At 44.6% G+C, this 20722-nt stretch overlaps 1 protein-coding gene across 5 annotated transcripts in view; it reads left to right on the top strand.

Annotated features, from left to right (window-relative positions):
* Positions 1–219: 219 nt before the first annotated feature.
* The window catches only part of MYO1B (myosin IB), a 104046-nt gene continuing 83543 nt past the window's right edge, over positions 220–20722 (top strand). For 2 of the 5 annotated variants that reach the window (XM_048953463.1, XM_048953462.1), the window contains exon 1: positions 6833–6956. The gene's annotated coding sequence lies outside the window, so the exon portion shown is untranslated. Of the gene's footprint in view, positions 333–569; positions 684–6831; positions 6957–11040; positions 11116–20722 lie in introns of those variants that run through there. The other 3 variants (XM_048953461.1, XM_048953459.1, XM_048953460.1) reach the window with 3 other exon arrangements.

The following is a 20722-nucleotide window of genomic DNA, read 5'->3' as shown; positions in this document are numbered from 1 at the left end:
ATGGAAGTCTTGTTTGTGAGAAGCAGAGGTGCGACGTTGACCTTGTGTTTGTGCTGAGGCAAATGCTACATGCAATGCCCCTCTGCAAGGACTTCACAAAACAGCTGGTGTGTGCTTGTCCTGCTGTGAGACAGCTTTCTGATGGTGAAGGCATAGCTGTGCAAACAACAGGGTTTATAAGCAGAGTGGTTCAATCCTTGTAGGTGGCAGCCTGACCTGACTCCTGTGACCCAACGGAGAGGTTCCCACATGCTCTGCACATCTCCTGTCCACGTGTCTTTACAAAGAACTGTCTCACTCCACCGGATTGTAGCTGCTTTGAACAACTCTGGGTGAGTCCACAAAGCATTACATTAGGTAAGAATTAGTGATTTTGAGGGGGAAGAGAGCTAAAAGAAATTTCAGTCAACCTGAAAATGGCAGCAGTTGGCTACTAGTTGGGACTGGCTCTATGAACTGCACATATTTGCAGTCATCTGATCACTGCTAGTTGATAAGGGGTAGCTGAAGAGATCCAGGAGGCAGAAAACCATATTATTCTATTCATGGAAATGTTTTGCTTTTAAAAGGCAGTTTTGCTACCACTTACCTACGTCTAGAGCCACTCCCAAAGGCTACAGAAGCAACAGCACAGAAGAAGCATCGCTGCTTTTAAGTGAGGAGGAGGGAAGAATTTAGATTTGGTAAGTTTTCATCTTCTTTGGTCATTCTTTTTATTGTTGCTTTTGAAAGCTGTTAGCTTGATGAAAGCAGAAGGAATGGAAATTAATTTTAACAGTACAGCTGTCTTCATAGTAACAACAGCTAAGGCAATCACACAGCATTTCACATTCAGTGAGACTCAATGACTTGAGGGGGAAATATAGATACATTGCATGTTTTTAATAAATGAACATGTTGCCTTCCTCCACCATGCTTCATTTTATTGCTCCTGTCTGCCTTAATTTGTATGTAGGTCGCACAACCCATTTTCAACAAGGTAAAGCTATGTTTTCTCTTTCATATAAAAAGATGATGAACTGTGGCCTTCAGAATACTGATTATTCACTCAGATTTGATTGTCACGGTAGTCATGCCTTGCAAAACATTCTGCCCTAACTTGTCTCTAAATTTTTCACTGACATAGTTTAAGTTTTTCAGTTGTTTTCCTCCTTAAGCCAATGAGGCTCAGGAGGGAGGCATGGCAGAAGGTTAAAGCCTATTGTACAGTTCAGCATTTAAGCTGCATGCCTTTTGAATACAGTAAAAGCATCAGGGATTAATGAAAGCATTTTAATGGATTTCTATATTCATGAACCATAGCAGAACCATGAGATCACTAGAAATAGCCTGACTACCAGATTTTCACACTGCGTCGTGGTACTTTATGATATCAAGTGCTGTTTTCCTATGCATACGAGAAATTACCTGGTTGACGTAAAAGAAAATGAAAGAAATCAATTGAGGACAAATGGTAGTGTTATTTATTTATTTTTTTTTCCCATTACATTTGTGTAAGATGCATGAGAATTCTATTCAAAATGGACGAACAGAGAACTGATCCTGTAAATTTGATCATAGGACCCATCCTTTGCCTTCCAAACTAATGACTTCTATGCTTTTGCTGAAAAACAGAATCTGCTCTGGAAGATTGTTTCACAGTGTGTATGAGATACTTGCTTACTGGATTTGTATTCATTTCTAATTTAACATTAGCAATAAAAGAAACAATGCTTTCCTATAAATACACTGAAAAATACAGGCAGATAATCTGTTCATTCAAAGTTAAGAAGACAAACGAAATCTGCCTGCCTGTGTAACTCTCAGGAACCAGACTGCTTAGTAAATTGAAATTTTATTGCAAAAAGCATCACTGAAAGTGTTCAGCAGAGGATGGCCTTGCCCATGAGCAGTCTTTAGTGCCTCTGGATTCTGTGTCTGCCTGAGCAGTGCTCAGCCTGCAGCTAGAACTTGATTCAGTACAGCAATTCAGAATGTCCTAGACCTGATGTAAGTTAATACTTCTGTTCATTCTTTCAACAGACTTAACATTTAGACCTGGTTTATGGTCCACCCCTCAGATTTCTCTAGGGAGAAGCTGTAGAAAGCTTCTTTTGCCAGTGATATTAAGGAGTGCAGGAGCCATATTACAGATTAGATAAAGGGGGTTTCTTATATTCTGTGTCTTATATACGTTACCTGTATCTTATCCATGTGGACCTACAGAGTGTGACTGTAAAACTGCTGCGGTCTGAATTACCTAAATTCTGCCTCCACATTAGCAGTGCTTAAGCTTTGCAAGTCTGTGGTTCCTGTAACTTCTGCAACAAGTTCACTGTAGCAGTTTGAGGACAGCGGTATTTGCTAATTCAGAACACATGACTAGAAAGCTATTACTCAATATTGCTAACAAATACAAAATTTGTAGATGAAATGTCACCATATGGATCATTGCCATCCATGAAGAAAATAGAATCAGTGCTTATGGCTTGTAGCTCGCTTTTTTTCTATGTTAGGGAGCCTAACTTCTCCCCTTCTAATGAGACCACTTTACTTCATCCTGACATTGGCAATCTGTTTGAGTTTCATACTACTCCTTGAAGTTCATCTTTACGTCTGGAGAGAGTCATCAGGAGCATTTAATACGGATGGAAATCAGACCTGCAGCTTTGTCCAAGAGACAATAGCCCTGTTCAGAATGGCTTCTGCAGTCATTAAAAAAATGAGGAGAGGAACTTCAAAATAGCAGAATGAATAGACCAAGCTCTGTTAAAAACTGAACAAGTTGGGCAGAAACTTGCTTTTTCTTGTAAAATGGTAATTGCTTCCTATAGAGGCCATATGGAGCTTGACGAGAATAGCTGAGAAGACCCTAATGATTTTAGACGTGAGCTCTCCTTAACCAATCTTTAAATTGCTTAATGGGTTCTTTTTCCCCACAACCAAGATATAGTGAAGCACACATAAGCAGATGATGCTATTATTGCTTTCCTCATAGATGTGAGTTTACCAATCTGAGCAATATCATCAAAACATCTAGCAGTGCTCTGGAGAAAATGGCATGCATTTATGCAGAGCTTGGCTGATGGTTTACAGTTCTTTGTAAAATGTCATGAGACTTGGAAAAGGCACATGGCTTGCAAACATTAAGACCTACAGAACAGAAGATTTAATAGTACTTGTCCATTTTGACTGTTCTAGAGCCTGGGGGAAAACTGACATGTAATTACTGCTATGTGTAATGTTTTCAATTTTCCTGATTTAGTTTCAAAGCTAGAAATACTACTTCCACCTCTCCTGATTACTCAAGACGTTTTGATTGTTAAAATATATTGTGTGTAATTTCTTAACTTAGCCTGGCAATCCCCAGTTTGAGCATCTGTTTTAATTATAATGAAGCAAGCTATGGTTTTGCTGGGTTAAAATTTCCAAGACTGGATGCCAATAGCAATGTGTTTGGCTAATGCTTCACTCTAGGCCTGCCAAAGCAGAAAATTCCCCAGGCTTTTATTTTCTGAGGTTCTTAGGTTTTTTTGGGGGGTGTCAAACATTCAAACAAGAGATGCATGATCCAGTGTTCGTTTCACTGACTTTGAGGGGCTTTCTGACTCATTTATGTGTCTCTTCCTCTTTGCAAAAACAGTGCATGGAATTTCCACAGTGATGGAAAAAAAAGACTTGCTTTAGCAGTGTGAAAGGAAGGGATCAGAGTAAGCCCAGCAGAAGGAAGTTATGGCAGTGAATGCTAAGCCTTGCAGCTAGTGCTTACAGCCGTGTGTTTTCTTATAATCTCATACTCTTGTCTTTATAGTTTATTATACCAAGTAACTTCTTTTGTTCGCTCAGGGGATGTCTGTGTTTGGTGTCCTGTGGGACTGCAATATGTAATACTTTCTTTTTTGGGAAGAGTACACAGAGCTAAGAGAATATCACGAGCACTGTAAGAAGACAATATTTGACACTTGTGTTTGTTTGTTTATTTTTAAAGGTATTTTGCTTTTGTTCCTTATCAGCAAGTGCCAACTGAAAAAATGTACGTTTAATATCAGTGTTTAGCATTAGTTATTTATTTTTTTAATTTATTGGCAAGACAAGACTACACCAGACTTCCCAAAGGCTGTAGTAGTTGAGCTGCAGGATCAGGCTCAAAGATGAAGGCCCCTCCACCCCAAACCAGCAAAGTTCCAGTCTTATGGCGTGACTTCCAGAAAAGAAACTATTTGCTGACCACAAACTAAAGGGGAAAAAAAGGGACAGACTCTTTAGCACAGTCTGTGGTGATTAAAAAAAAAAAAAAAAAAGGGGAAATGGTTTCAAGCTCAGTGAGGGTAGATTTAGATTAGATATAAACAAAAAATCTTTTATAGTGGGTGTGGTGAGGCTCAGGTTGCTCAGAGATGAGGTTGATGCCCCACTAAATTTCCTAAGGGCTTCATTGCAGTGGGAACTGAAATGGAAAATGCTGCAGAAGCAGCTGCAACCCTTCGACTCCAGTTGGAACGGATGTCAGGGACTAAATGAATACCACTGGCAAGTAAGAGAGCACTTAGCATTGAATTAGTTGAATCTCACTTGCAGAAGATGGGCCTTTGTTTCTGTGGGCAGCTGGGCATCTCGGCTGATATTTTGTCTTTATTGCAATGTTTTTTCTTCAAAAAAATCAAAAAGATAAAACTATGGTATCATTGAAAATGTCAATAGTACTGAGGCTGAGTGTGCCAGAAAGATAGGAAAGGAGTTCACTCGGGGAGCAGGAGCGGGAAGCCCCAGCACCAACATATTGAATATTTCATCAGTGATGTGTTGATTAATAAATTCATGAGAAGCTATTATGCAACAGTATTTGGAGTGCATGTTGTCACTGTTTAATTATTCCGCATGGCTATTCTAATTGCATAGAAAACCATAGCTAACATTAGCACGTCCATTTGTGCTTGTATTTTTCCTTTTGGCACAAAGATTCAGCATTTCTCTTTAACCTGTAGACAAAAAATGTACATGTAAAAGCCTTTGGAATGAGACTATGCCTTTCTATTTTGCAGGAGGGTTCCAGGGCAATTTGCTTTACTTGCTAGGTTTGCAAGGACAGCACAAAGCTCAGCAAAGGTAGCTGAGGCAAAATTGCATCAAATCCTGAACATTTTGTTATCTAAAATCCAGACCTCAAGTTCAGCCAATCCCTCTCAGGGTAAGTTTGTTCCTCTTGGACCAGCCAAAGCTTAGCAAATAAAATTTAGCTATTCAAAAGATTGAGGGCATGATAAACTGAGACACTCACCCATATCGCAGTTTGAATGTTTGAACAGGACTAAGTTGTTCATTAACAGTGATGGCAATTAAAAGAAACCTTTCCTTTCATCTGAGCCCATTTAGGACCTCGTGTATCTCAAACTGCACTGCCAGGAGGAGAGCAGCTGCAGACTAACAGGGACTGATGTCCCGGTGTCTGCATCATCTCTGGGACCCCAAAATGGCAGCAGTCACAATTGTCTGCATGCGATGGATGGAATTCTTTGCAGCACTCATTCGTTCCTCCAAGCCTGTGTCTGTTGGAAAGTTGTTTAAACAAGAAAAAGTAAATTAATGTCTTTTGTAGGAAACTTGCTGAATAAGGATCTCCTACAGGCTTATGTAGGCAGAGAGAGTTTCTGGACTCAAGCCATTTATTTTTCTCCCTACAGTCAAAAATATTCATTATAACCTACGTAGTTTTGCTTGAAGTCTACCAGCTTTGTTTTTGCAGTAAAGAATCCAGCCTTCTGGAGCGTCTTTCTAAGGTTACCAGCTCCACTTCGTGCACCATGGCACCTTCCGAGAAGTGTCTGTTCCAGATGCGAAGCCCTTGAATTGAATCACAGGAGCTTTCTTCTCATGGGTGCCCTTTTCAAGGGCCTGAATCGCCTATGAGTCTTCAGCATCTGCTTTTTCATATTGCTTGTTGTCTTTCAGCGATTCTGCGCCGTCACCAACACACCATCGACTTTGACAGCATGCTTAGCAGATGCTACACCATTCAACAGGATGGTTCACTGTAAAGTACGGACAGCAGCCCTCACACCCTCACTGTGCATCCTGTTACTGCACGGCTTTCTGTCGTTCTTGCTGAAGTGGCTGCTAGATTTAACAACAAGTAACTCTGGCTAATCTGGACTCTTCTTATTCATTTTGCAGAAACCTAAGCAGCAAAACAGACAGGAGAAGTAGGCATCCTATTTCTTCATCTGCTTCTCAGTATTGCTAAGATATATGGAAAGACTGATCCTTGTACTCTATGAAGAACAAAGGAAATTACTTTCAACTGGGTGCAGTGCTGGAGGAAGGGCTGCCTTTTGATCTGTTTCCTTCAGAATCCCTCTCTCATCATATTTTAAGGCAGAAAGAGTAATTCAGCAGTTAAGCTGATGATTCAGATCTCCCAAACAAATGATGCAGTGAAACAGCAGCTTTCTAGCAATTTTTCCTCTCCGAGTTGTGCTTTCCTTAAGGGAGTGATCACAGAAACAATAGGGTTCTGCATGAGCTCTTTCTAGTTACGTTTTTATACTAAAGCAGTAGATTGGCTTCTTTCACAAGTGTGCTTTTTCTGTGTGGAAGCTGTTGAGTAATTGAGACCAAAGTCAACAGAACATCTTTGGTTACTTCTGAGATAATGTGCCCTCTGGGTTGTTTCAATTAATATTTGTTTAGGGCTGTCTAAGCAAGTAGCCAGTCAGTTTAGCAAGGATTAGTTAGCAACACCTCTGTTTATGCACAGGATTTGTGACCTTTAGAACAGCTCTGGTGTGCTGGGTAATACCCCCAAACCAGTGAACTTCATCATCTTGCCCTCTGCAGGTCCTTGCAGGTTGACACAGCACTCTGGTTTATGACCTTTCTCCACGTTTCTTGCTGCTCGCGATACAGGGATATTCCTTAATAAATGGATATGAAATAACAAAGTGGGTGTTTGGAAGAAAACAGACCGTGATCATCTGTTGGTGAGAACTATGAAAGCAAATGATTTGGTGATACCTATTATTGGATAATACATGGCATAGCACCACCGATGCATGGTACTCTGTACCGTATGTATGAAGGATTTTATTATAATGTGTACATTTTGTTTAAAAATGACAATCTGTGTATTACATGGGATAATGATAACATAGACTAGCTAAATCATACACACTCAGTGAAAGCTGGCAGCGATCATAAAAGCTGCATTTTGACAGACTAGTGATTAGTTTGCTGACATTTAATGGAGTACATTCTTGGATTCAGCAAGGTGGTGGAACAGCCTGAGTAGCTGCACTGACGATGAGTTAACAGGGCAGTGCAGAGGAAGGTTGCGTTGCTGTGCTGTGTTCTGTTTGGACAGAGTTAAAGGTTTGGCTGAGGCACTGCTTAGATCACTGCAGCCTTGTGTCTTCCTGCAGAGCTGTGGTTGGCTCACTGTGCCATAGCTGGGGCTGGATCCAAGGTCTTTGCTTTAACAGAGCTGCAAATAGCATCTCTTACAAGCGCTGTGTTCACCTGTGATGGCAGCGGAAACATACTGTAACATGTGTTGTTAATTTGCTTCTTGTTGGCATAAACTCACACTTTCAGAGTTTAGAACTCTTTAGAGTTCACTGTGTTGTAATAAAGCTGGAGAATAAAAAAACTGCATTGGAGGCATGACCTCCAGTGAGTACTTAACGGCTGGGGAACGTAGGAAGAACTGATGCTGGCAGTGTCTGTCTGGCATGTGCAGTCACATTCCTCACAGCTGCGTTACCTTCCATAGGCTTTTCTTGCAATTAAGTTGGAAGAAAAAGCTGTCCTTATGTGCCCGAGTTAAACTCATCTCTTTTCTTTATCTAGCAGGGGAAGTGGAAGGCTCTGGGACTTCCAGAAGTATTGCTTCTGGGTTCTGTAGCCATTTATTTTTCTGTGCTGTGCTCCTCTCTGTAATTTATGCTGCTTTCATCATTCCTGCCATTTGCAGAAGGATGGCAGCCAGCGAAGAGCCTGACTGAATGCTCCATCTGCATGTGCATTTGCTTGGAGTTCAAAAGGCTTTGAAGCCACAGCTTGCATGGTCAGTTCTTGTTTAAATTCTACTGTAAGAAAAGCAGAAAGGTGAGAATATGAATACATAATTCATGGAAACATATGCAAAATAATTTCCTCACATGCAATTGTCTGGTTCAGTATTAATATTTATTAGGTCTTTGTTAAGATTTCCCAGCCTCCTGCTGAAGACCCAGGTCACTCTCCTTTATACTTCTGTTGGCTTAAACTGTGCAACACCATCTTTTGTTGCTTTAATTCGTCAGCTTTCAGGTTTTCAAATCCTAGTGGAAATAACAGACCTTTACCACTCACAAAGTGGTAATAATAACGGTAAAGCAGAACTCCTCATTAGAAGTCATGGTGTTGGAAAAATCCCACATCATTTCATATGACCGCACAGGAATGATCGTTCCCAGTCTGCTGCAACTTATTAAGCCCCAATATGTGACATGCGGGGTTTATTATTTTAATATACTGGGTTTAATTCCAAATGTAAGTTTACACGTACTACAATTCAGTTCCAGCACTTCTGCTGAGTAATTGTGTTCCCCAAAATAGTCCTGGTCTAATAGCTATAATTCAAGAAAATATTTTCCTTTTAACCAGAGTCCTCAATATGAGATGACCATGCAGAGCACAGAACCACATCATTGCCACGTTCATGTGCGTGTAGGAAGGAGAGTCCCCACAAATAGAGGTTACACGCAGTTAGAAATCTCAGTGGAGTGCAGCTCTATCATTAAACTGACACACGTCGTGCCTGGGGAGCCACATAGACGCAAGCATTATAAAATCAAAGAGTTCTGTGAAAAGCGTATGGAATGGGACAAGATTATCTGCAGTTATTCTGCCGTAAACATTTTCAGGCTGTGTTTCACCGTATGCCAGAGATTGCAGTGCAAATACTTCGGCAGTGATGTTTGCCTTCTAGTATTAAAAGAGACTCCTCTCCCTAGTGTTACGTGGTCTCAGACTCCAGATGTTAGCCCTGTCACTAACCTGAGGACTGATCTGATGTGAACTTCTGAATTTGCATAGCACTGGGCCTCTTTCTAACAAAGTTATAGGGTCTTTTTATTTGTTTCAGGAGCTGCTTGTCACAGGATGCATGTAACTATACCTCTGAAAAGCTCATTTTTTTATTTAGCTGGAGGAAAGATAAATTTGTTGTGCTGGGAAATATGGGACCGCCTTTTATTCCCTAACATCAGCAATGCAATTCTTTGGGTGCTGGAGGAAAGGAGTATTTAGGAAGTCTGAAACTGCATGCATTGCTTCTGGTCAAACTCATCCTTAAGCTCCTGAAATATGTTCCAAGTTTGCAGAATTAATGGGGTAGCAGAAGGTTTCTTTAGCTCTTTTGTGTTGTTGGCTTTCTCATTTCCATGTTTTTCTTTATTTTAATGGATGTAACTTACACTTGAACTGAAAAGCAGAGACATTGGAGTAGTTAGACACTGAGGAATGTGTTTTCAAAGGAAACAACTGTAGAAATGAAACTTGTAATATGTCACTAGTGTAACTTGTGTGTGCTAAGACAAAGATCTCAGTAGTGCTGGTGGTGGCACAGGGCACCCTTCCAGGAGTCCTTAGAGTCCCAAACGTGTTATGTGTACAGGGAGGTCCTTCTCTGTCACAGGACCTTTAGCATGAAACATCCAAGTCAGGTTGACCTTTTGTCCTGACATACAGGTATAGAGCTTTGGGCTGCCCTAAGTGGGTCTTAGCTGCCAAGGAGAAAAACAACGTGCTAACTGAAGTTGTACTGCTATTGCTTAGCAAAAAAGGAAAGTTCCTATTTGGCAGAAAACATAGACATAACGGCAAAATAGAAAGTTGGTGGAGTTTTGATGGGTGGGAATCCAATCCTATGTAAGATTCACAGTGAAAGAAAGCAGATGGTCTATCTCCGCACTGAATTAACTGATGCTTTCTAAAGCACAGAGGAGATGTAGCTGCTACAGAATTGCTGCTTGCTCATTCCAACTTGAATGCAGTTTGTTTTGCTTCAGGTGAGTGAAGGATAAGCTGTGTTCGTGTGAATCCTTGCTTTCCTATTTGCTGGTCCCAGCACTGGAGTTGTTCAGATTGCCTGTTTAATGTCTGCTCTTCAGACAGAGCTCAAACCTGTGGCCATTCTCTGTAATGAAAAAGCTAGAGGTTGTTATTGCTAAATCACTATGCTCAGTCTTAAAGCAAAGTTTCTGGTCTTCTGAATGCTGTTTTATGCTTGAACTGGAAAGTGTTGCAGGCTTCCAGAGTGCGCTCAGTCCTACTGCTTGAGAGCAGAGGTATAGCTGGGACATTCCATGAGCATGCAGAATTTTCTCACTGAGTATAGGAACAAAGACTAAGCTTGGTTTATGGCTAAGAGTGTGATTAGAAACATGGACGTCCAATTTATGTTGCTGTTCTGTGGAGGGTTTGCTCTGTTTTTTTGGAGAGAGGGAGTGAGTTCAGGGAATCTTTAAGGTTGGGAAGCCCTCTAAGACAATCTAGTCCAAGCACCAACCCATCACCCTTGTGCCCACTCACCAGCAGTTACTCCTGCTGACTCAGCTTCCTCCTCATGTCTGTCAGTACATATCCTAAGTATCTGAAAGGAAGATCAGGGAGGCTGTGCTTTTACCCTAGCTGTAACCGCCCCGTTGAAGTATCAGTTCTGCTCAAGGAGAGTGGCAGAGTTGCTCACCTGGAGGGACATGACTAGGCATAGGTAATTCTGATAGTCCAGCAAATGGAGTGAAAAGGACTAAGAAGTCTAAGCCGGAGTTGTGATATAGCTTTCACACTGCACTGATTTGTTTTAGGGAAAGAAGAAAGTTGGTCTCAGAATCAGTGTTTCTTACAAAGTCAGGCTAGACCAAAGTGTAAGACACAGCGCTAGCTGCCCAGCGCCGCCTGCTGCCCCGGGGCAGTCGCCGTGCCCACCGGGCGGCGCTGCTAGCCCGCCCCGCCCGCTCCCAGCCCGGGGCCGCCGCCTCCGCCCCTCGCGGGCCGGGGCCGGGCGGGGCGGGGTGGGGCGGGGCCGCTCCCGGTCCCCGCGGCTGCTGCCGGGCGGCGTCGGGGCGGGAGGCGCTGGGGCTGCGGCTGGCTGCCGAGGTACGGGGCGCGGGGCTGCGGCGGGACGGGGCGCGGGGGGCCGCGGGAGGAGATGTGCTGGGGCTCGCCGCTTCAAGGCGGACCGCGGCATTTGCTTCTTCCCGCCTGGAGGCAGTGCCGCGGGAGCGTGGCTTCGCTTCATTCAAACGAGCGGCGGGGATGCGGGGAGGGGAGCGGAAAGCGGAGCTCCGGGCTCGCTGCAGCCTCGTCGAGCGCATCCCCAGGCGGGAGGAGCGGGGCAGCTGCGCTCGGGGCGGCAGTGCGCGCTGCCCGCGGCTCTGGGGTGGCTCGCCCCTCTGCGATGCGAGCCGTGCGGGTCGGCGTGTCTACCGGGAGCACTCCGAAGGGTGGAGGTGACTGAAAGGAAAGGTATAAAAGCTTGCCGCTCTTCCGACGTGCGTTAGTGGAACTGGTTGTCCAAAATGCAGCCCGGTTAGAAATTACCGCTGAGGAACGTAAAGGTCAAGGTAAAATGGCTGACGGTGCAGTTTTTGTGTTGAATCATGAGGTTCCCGTGTCCCGCCGTCCCATTGTTAATTGTGAATGAAGGCTGGCAGCAAGCTGCCCGTGTTTCCCCGGATGAATTATCACTTTGTGAAGCCTTGTGCCGAAAACATGGCTTTCCACCAAAGCGTGTGGTGTGAGGGCAGGAGGAGCTGGTTTCGTCTGTTGTAGCCCGGAGCTCGGCTGCTTCTTAATGCATTCGTGTTACCGATGTTGTCGCACGTGCTTTTGTTTCCAGCTGTCCCAGCCTGGTTCTAAATAGCTTTAACGCGGCGCTCCGAGCAGTGACTCTGGGCTGTGCCCATTGTTCCAGGAGAGGCGTGCAGCGGTCACCGCTTGCAAATGTTGATGCTGTGAGGAATCGTCCGCTCCCTCCCGTCTTTAGGGATGGATGTCTGCGAGAACACCTGCGTGGTGTGGGGTGCTGCGCTGGGTGGGTGGTGTGAGGGCAGCTAGCAGAGGAGAGTGAGTGCTCCGCGAGGCAGAGGTGAAAGAACTCCTCACAGCATCTTAGCTCACAGAAACTCGCCTTTTTATCTGTTTATGTATATATATATATATTTATTTTTGTGAGAGCTTAAGTCCTGTCTGTAGGGGTGGAGCTGTGCAGGAGAACACTGGGGCACGGAGCTGAGTTGGACGATGCATGTTAGCTCTTCAGCTGCTGTGCTGAGGTCTCTCTGCGCTTCTCTTCAGAAGGGCAGATGTGTGCTGCTGGGGGAAGGGAAGAGAGAGTCTGGCAAATGGGAGGAGGAAGTGGGAGAGAAATTGGAAACATAAGCAAAGCCATTAATTTTTCCCACTGTGCGCTCTTAAGAAACTGCTGGCAGTGCTCTGGTGATATTCTGCCTCATGGAAGTGTCATGGACTTTCTTCACATGATCCTCTGAGATCATCCGGTTCCTCTGAGCTCTGTGGGAACAGAAATTCCTCCTGCAGGATTCTGATCTCATCTTCCTTCAGCAGCAGCTTGGGAATTGGGGAGGAAGGTGAGGAAGGCACCAGTGGAATGAGTTGGATTACTGCTTGGTGCTGCTGTGGGCCCTCTGAGCACCACCTTGCCTCCTCCCACATGCTTGGTGCGGCCATGGCTGGGGCAAACCTGAACACATCAGCCTATGTTAAACACTACTGGTGTGTAGTGCACTACTGTATATTTAGTTTGCTTGCATGCCAGGCTGTCCTATACATTTTCCCTTATGGAGTCATCGGTTCACCAAAGTTGGAAAAGGCCTCCAAGATCATCCATTCCAGCCGTCCACCTCCCACCAATGTTTCCCACTAAACCATGTCTCTCAGTACCACATCTACACGTTCCTTTAACACCTCCATTATGTTTCACTCATCCTTTTTATTGGGCTTATGAAGAACAAGCTGAAATGGAAAATGGTGACTTGAGTGATTGTATGCTTCAAGCTTGGGGAATTTCCTGAGTTTGATGAAAGACCAAAAATATGGACTTCTTTTTCTTTTATTCTTTCTTTCCCTAATAACCACATACATCATCTTTTACATTCTCAGAACACTGCAGTAAAAAATATCTATGCAGCTTCTCTTGTCTGTTGGGGATTATGGGCAAAATTTGGGAAGGCTGCAGTAGTGATGTCCGGCCCTTGAGTCTGTAACCTGATCCACAGCTTTTTCTCTTCAGCTGGGAAAGGAAGTAACAGCTCTGATTACACCCTTACGTAACCTCGCCATTCACGTCCTCCAGAAAGAAGGAAAGCAGAGCCTGATTTCTGATGTATAAACTAGCACCAAGGAGTGCTTTGTCATAAAGAAGTAGTAAAGAATAGCACTGATTTGCTTTTGTTTTGCTGTACCTAGAGTGAAAAAAAATAAAAGTGAAGCTTTTTCTTTTCCCTGATGGGGCATTGGGAAGGGCTGCAGCTCTTTGTCCTACCTGCTGCAGAGAAAACCAGAACTGCACAGGTTTCGCAGTCTTTGCTAGTGGGTCTCAGCATCAGTCTTGATCTGTGCTGCAGTCTCAAAACATTCACTCACTGCAGTTGTGTCCCACTTTGCTTGTAGACGGTGAAAGTCTTGCTCTTTTGCTGTGTAGAACTCCAGACTTCAGTGTCTAAGCAAAGCGTGGAGGGCAGGACCTCCTCTTCTCACTTACGGACAGTCCCTGTCTTGGTGGACAGTGCTGAGGAAAGAGGAAGGTGAGATTCTCCAAACCTTTCTCTGTGCCTTCATATGTATGTAACTACATAGAAGAGGTACAGTAGAGGCTTTCCTCTTTGCACAGGAGAAGCCTTTCTGCTTGCTACGTGAGTGAGGGATTTTGTGTGACCGTCTCTGGTCTTCCCACATTCCATCCTTCAGTGGGGGCAGGAACTCTTCTCCATGCTTTCTAATCACTTTTGACTTAGGTCTCCTGCTGAGCTGTTTTATCTGTATCCAGGTGGCTCCTGCTCATTCACTTGCCTCTGGTACCTCACCTTGTCCTCCCCAGGCCTCCAGCACATCACGTTCTTGTAGTCCCATGCTGGTGGCTGTGTACTGTGCAGTGTGCTCCTCAGGGACCTGCCCAGCATGGGCTGGGCTCTTTGAGCAGGGTTGGAATGTACTTTTATGGTATGCCTGGCCATTTTCTGCCATTTTTGATGCTTTTGATTCCTGCCATTTTTGATGCTTTGCTCTGGGCTTGAAGAACCCTGTTGTAAAAACAAGCAGTTTATCTCACTTTTTGCTTATCTCTACTTTAAGTAACCTTGGAGTCTTTAAGGATTGCCTGCAGACCTGAGACTTTTGACCAACGTGTCATCCAAATGCAGGGCTAGAATGATCTGAATTCTTTTTACAGGCAAAGAGCTAAGGGCATAACCACATGGACAGTGTTAATGTTTTTCTTTCCTAGCTCCTTGTTACTGGGAAATTTTCCATTTCTAGTTGCAAGCATACGTCTCTCAATTTCTAGCTATATTTCAGTTCTACTGGTAAAGTCACTGTGGTGCTGGAAGCATTTTGTGGGAGAGAACGGAGTCTCAAAAGATGCTTTTGCAGATGGAGACGATTTATCCCGTCCCCTTCTCAGCTGCAAGACCCAGAATAACAAAGATACCAGGAAGAAAGAAGTGCATAGGAAGGAGAAAGAGGGAATAGCTGTGAGATATCTGTGCTGAGTAGAAGGGTTGGTGGTGCTGCACTGTGACAATTACTCACTGTAGATTTCCTCAGTTTCCAAATACAGTCAGTGCGGAGAGACTTGTGCTGTGTTTTTTCCTACTGTCAGCAGAAAACTGTTTAAAGAACAGTTAGTGACCACAGCCTGGTGAGCATGGGTACGAGTTTCCTGGGCCCACAAGTATGCTCTGTGTGCGAGGTCTCTTGTTTTTCTTTCCCCGCTCCTTTTTCTGTGGTTTCCCACGATTCTCATGGTTGGCATATTTTAAAGCACTACTGAGGGTACTTAGAATTAAGAGTAAGAACGATTAAACTGGAGGGCTTATTGCAGTGGGAACATTGGGGATACTGGTTTTTACGCGCAGTGGAGCACATGTAAAGTTCCAGTGCTGTATTTTATGCTGACCTTTGGAAACCTGCACTCAGAAATCAAAGTGGGAATCTGCTGAGAGATAGGGTGTTGAGTTCTTTATCTTGGGAAGACCTGAGCAAAGGAGGCTGTGCTTATTCTCTGTGCCTTTGTGTTGAAGCTATTCATAGAAGTTAATGGTGTCAAAGAGGTATCCTTAAAGACATTCTTGCATGGGATTCTTTGAAGAGTGGTGTTAGTAGAAGTTCTACTTTTGGGAAAGCTGATGAGGGGGAGTGAAGGTGTTACTGTTGCTTGCCGATGTTCTTCCCAGGAAGCAAACGAGCAGTTTAATGGTGATGCTGGCTGAGTGAGGCAAAAGTCCCCCTTTTTTCACCAGGGACTGGTGAGCTGTTGACCAAGTAGCTTTGCCTGAGTGGCAGGGTTCATGTTTACTAGACATCATAGGAGAAGTCTATTTTGTGGCCAGAATACCAGCTATCCTCCCTTTTCATCAGCAGAGGCTTGGAGAAACAAGGAAGATGATGGTTGATGGACAGAGGTCATTTCTGGGAGCAGTGAAACTTATATGAGCTGAACATCTGGGTTCTGAGAGTCTGAAGAGGCTTCCCAGCCTCAATGTCTGCCAGTAGGATTGTGCCTGTAGGAGCGGTTGGGTTTCGTAGCAGAGGGCAAGTGAAGAGGGCTGCTCTGGAGAAGGAAAAAGAATAGCGGGGGATCCCTGTTTCTTGGAGAGAATATTCCTGGTTGTGGTTGTGAGGATTCTAGGAATCTTCTGTGCAGCCCTCGCTAACCCTGCTCAGCCACGCTGGGCTCAGGGAGGAGTGTGAACAGAGAAGGGCTCCTGTAGGAGTATGGGGCATGGGGAAGCCGTGGAGAACACAGGAAGACCTGGGTATGGCTGGACCTGAGAAGGTCCTCTCCAAGCATTTTTACTGTGGTGTAGGAAGGGAAGCACCAGACAGGGAGAAGAAACACATTTCAAAACGAAGCACCAATAACATTAGCGCAAGAAAGAAGTAACTATTAGCTGACCATGAATGCGCTTAGGCTAGGAATTAGACATGCTGCTGGAGCAATTTCTCATGAAACGTGAGAAGGCTGACAAACTGCTCTCTGGAGAAGCTGTAGCATATAGTAGTCACGATTGTATGATACAGTGGTTTTGGCACCAGTCTCAAACACGCAGAATAGACATAGCTACTGCCGTCATTGCTCAGTTACCCAGCTGTCAGGCTGCGGTGGTTAAAAGGCCTCTGGAGATTACCTTGAGTGATCAAAGAGCCTGAGGCTGTGCTGAAATGAAGCTTGCTCCAGGAGAAACCCCTATAAATCCTCTGGCAAGCAAGGCTGCAGCCCAGCTCCTCGTACCTTGCAGCACACTTCTGACACGGGGAAGTTGTGAACGAGTCTACTGGCTTCACAAAACTGCCAGATGGGAACACGTGCTGAGACAAAGCGAGGGAAAGCTGTGTACCTGTGAGTGCATGTTGAGTTTGTCTGCCCTAAGACTGGTTGTTTCCCTTCCTCCTTTCTTTAGAGCTATTTTGGGGAGGTGCGGTGTTGCATTTTGTTTGGGAATGACTTAGTTTATCTTGATAGGTTTTAGAATGTGTGCTGGCATCTGCCCTCCTGGACTTTTGGAACGGAGGGATTAGCATGTGTCGAAATGCAGCCTTTTGAACTGTCCGCGTATTCCCGGATGCCTATTGATAAGGATGGAGATATAGAGGAGCAGCTGGAGATACCTTGATTTAAAAACGGATGGCTTTTATACTGTGGTGTCAGATGTACTACTGAAAGTGACTGCTGAGAATGAAAATGACCAAACTGCGGATGTTGTTCAGTGCTTGAGACGTACTTGTCTAAAAGCAGCTGTTAAGTTATCTAAGCTTCTCCTGTCCTTGAATCATTGAATCATTAAGGTTTTGGAAAAGACCACTGAGATTACCTGGTTCATGACTGACCCACCAGTGCATGTCCCTAAGTGCCCTATCTACCCTTTTCTTGAAAAAATCCAAGAGGTAGAACATGGTTTGTCTTCATGGCTTGCCATGTCCATCTCAAGGCAGCTGTGGATGCTGGCTGAGCCTGCTGGGTGAAGTTCTCAGGAGAGGGAGAGTTCGGTGGGCATAGATAAATGTATTGGGTAGTGTTCTGGACTTCTTTTCATCCTGTTTTAAACAACAGGAAAGCAAACATTACGAAAATACACAGTACTCTCAGCCACGTATATTGCAGTTTTACCCAGACTTTAGTCCTGGAGGAGAATACAAGTGCATGAGCACTTGGACTTTGCTTTGTAGACCGGCCCTTGGACTGGACTCTGGGCATGTGATGGTGTTTCCCAGTCACAGCTATGCTCAGTTATCATGGGGGCTTGGTGGTGACTGGGGACACCGGGACACCACCAGTTCTTCTGGGATCTGGATCTCAGTGGCGCTGTGCTTGACCATATTCTGTCTTAAGTCAAGTTCAAGGATGGCTGGGAGGACTTTCTGTGGCTTCCTTCCCTTCAGTGGTTGGAGCTGTATGAAGCTGTGGCTTTACTTATTATGTTATTTTATATTTTGCATATCTTTGAGGCTTATCACCATGTTGAATGGGGAAAGAACCTGAACATTTGAGAAGATTAGCATATGTTAGGTGTATTAACCCTTTGGTATTAAGGTATCTCTTAATATATCCTTACTGGCACAGCACAAGCAGGTTTCTTTTGGCAGTACTGGGAGTGCGTGATTCCTGTGCTGCCTGGAGGGTACAGCAGCTTGCTCTGTGCCTGCGTGCTTGTGTCGGAAGGAAAGAAATGGCATAACTGTAGAAGGAGTGGAATCAGTATAGATGACTGCTGATTGCTGGATTGCTCCCAGGGGAGTGAAACCCTTCCTGAAAGAAATGCTCTGACTTTGTGAGACGGGTTGTTTTCCAATAGTATTTTGTGAGGATCTGCTACAGGCAGATCTTTTGAAGACAAGGTGTGATGTGGCAGCAAGCTGGTGCTGTGTCACATGCAGCAAATAAGGAGGATCTCCAAAATAAATAAGGGCCACCTTGGTTTCCTTGTCCTGCTTCTGCAACAACTGTGCAAACCTAACCTTTGGACTGGGTGGGATCCCAAAAAATTGGCAGGAAGTTTCAGGCGGCAGCTTGAAAGATGAAGATAGTGGGTCTAAAAGGACACCCCCTGACTATCCAGTAGCAAGAGCTGGTTTTTGTTAAAAAAAAAAAGATTAAAATCACAGACTTGTGGTCTGAAGAACACTGTCCATTTGAAATGTAGTCTTTAGGGGAAGAAGGCAGAACACGGGGCAATTTTTGGTTTCACAGTCCCGTTTGACTCCCTGTTTCGAGGAAGATTCAAGAGGATAGTAGCGAGGTATGTACAAAAGAGAGATTTCCCTTTCCTCCTGAGTATTTTATCCCTTTCTGTAGATGTGGACCTGGAATGACTACAGAACTTGGTGGTTAGACAATGACCAAAAAAGCCTAAATGTAAGCAGCAGCCGTGGATCCTGTTTCTGCTGAAATCAGCGGAAGTTGATCAAATTTTGGGCATCAAAACAGCTTTGTTAGTGAAGACCTTATTTCCAAATGCATTGAAATTGCCCAAAGTGTCCTTTCTGTAAAACAGAAGTAATTAAAAAAAAACAAGCACAAACCCCACCGTTTTCAGTTTTCAGGCTCTGGATAGCTCGATAGCTGCTTTACAGCTACTTCCCCAAAGCCTGTGTGACTGCATGACCCAGGCAGCTCAGCTTCAAAGCAAGCTGCCTTTGGAAACAGGTCAGCCTGATGTGTGCTTACAGGTGGTGGTTATTGTGCCACGGTTGCCAGTCATGGCAAGTAATTTGAAAGCTGGTACTGCTGGGAGTATAAAGTAGAAGCAGAATAGATGCACCCTGCAGGCTCTTACTGTAGTAGGCAATGTCCAAGCCGGTGTTTTGCTCACTGGTAGGGAAAAGGAACAGAAAACATACTTAGAGAAACATAAACCCAGCACCTTACCATCCCCAGGTGTCACATGTTGTAAGGGAGGAGGGTAAGATACATGCTGCACACGTGACTCCAGTAAATTTCTTTTTGTTTTGAGGTCCAGTGCACCTTTTACATGGCAGGGGTCACATAAAGCCAAAACCAACCCCAGAACAATCTGGCAATGGCAACCAAACTTCTTTCCTTAGCATTGAGAAAGGACTGTGCTCTTGCAGCGTGGACGGCCAATGGTATCCTAGGCTGCACCTACAGAAGGGTGTCCAGCAGGGAAATGGAGGTGATCGTCTCCCTCTGCTGTGCCTTCCATCCCTGGAGGCACTGAAGGCTAGGCTTGATGGGCTCCTGGGCAGTCTGATCTAGTGGTTGGCAAGCCTGCTCACAGTAGGGGGTTGGAACTAGATGATTTTTGAAGTCCCTTCCAACCCAAGCCATTGTAGGATTGTATGGTTCTGTGACTTTGGTGCTGTTAATGAGGAGAGAGCTTAAGCTGCTGCCTGTGGAGAAAACGTCCCAGTAAACATCCTTCAAACTCCCAAATAGAGTCTAATTATAGCACTTCTCTAAGCTGCAGTTGAGCTTTTATCATTAAGCTCCTACAGGATGGTGTTGCTTCGCGTGACTGCCGTTGTTCAGCGGTACTGAAGTGGCCTGTTTGGTTCCTGAGAATTGCACAATCTGTAGCTAAATCCTGGCGTTCCACAGCACCAGCCCACGGAGTGCTCATTTCTGCTATTGAATTCTTCTGGGCAAATCTTTTGTCATCTAAATTGCAGTCACTGGAGCACAACTATGCAGTAATCTGATGTTGCTAAAGAGCCATTCCCATTGGGCTGATGCCTGATGCAAACATTCCTGCAATCTAAACACAAATATGCCCCAGTGCTACATTTGACTGGTGCAATTTACTGGAGCTATTTACTGTTAACTACTGAAGAAATCTGTATGCATGGCTGATGGTCTGTGCCTACAGAAAAAGAAGTTGCACAAGGCTTTCAGATAACAGATCTTGCTTGGTAGTAAGCTAGTGTGAACTTTATCTAATTGTAAAGCTACCATGAGCGGCAGCATTGTGCTGTGCCCTGCACACTCTTGTTTTTGGCATTCTGATGGTGATGGGGAACATCCAGGAGCTAGGGCTGCAGGTTCTTCTGATACACAGCTGCTGGGCAGCAGATATGAGCTGCTGGTTGTGTCCTGCTGTGTCCAGAGACTAAAACACTATGGAGTCTGGAGGCAAAGGAAGTATTTTCTTTGGGTAGAATCAAGATCTTCCGATGTGTTGCTGTCAAGAAACGTGGCTTTATTTTTTTTCTCTTATTATTAAAAATGTAAGATTTCACAGTACCTCTGCTGTGACAGTTTTGGTGGGAGGAAAATTGTGCCCTGTTGCAATGCCATGGGAACCTTGCAAGCCCCTCTGCTGGCAGTGGTAATCCCAGTGCAGCAAATGCAAACTTGTGCTGAGTGAGGACTGCCTGGCTGCAGTTGTTCTTGTTCCTCTGTATGAGGACGGTGTGGAAAAACCTGGACAATTCCATAGCGTGCTCTATGCCAATAATGTGGCATTACTTCATTTCCCCTAAGAGGAATGTGAATGTAGGTGTATAAGGC

The sequence above is a fragment of the Lagopus muta genome, chromosome 8 (genome assembly GCF_023343835.1).
Source record: "Lagopus muta isolate bLagMut1 chromosome 8, bLagMut1 primary, whole genome shotgun sequence".
NCBI classification, from domain to species: domain Eukaryota; kingdom Metazoa; phylum Chordata; class Aves; order Galliformes; family Phasianidae; genus Lagopus; species Lagopus muta.
The sequence above is the reverse complement of the archived record's forward strand: the minus strand, read 5'-3'. Positions and strand labels throughout refer to the sequence as shown.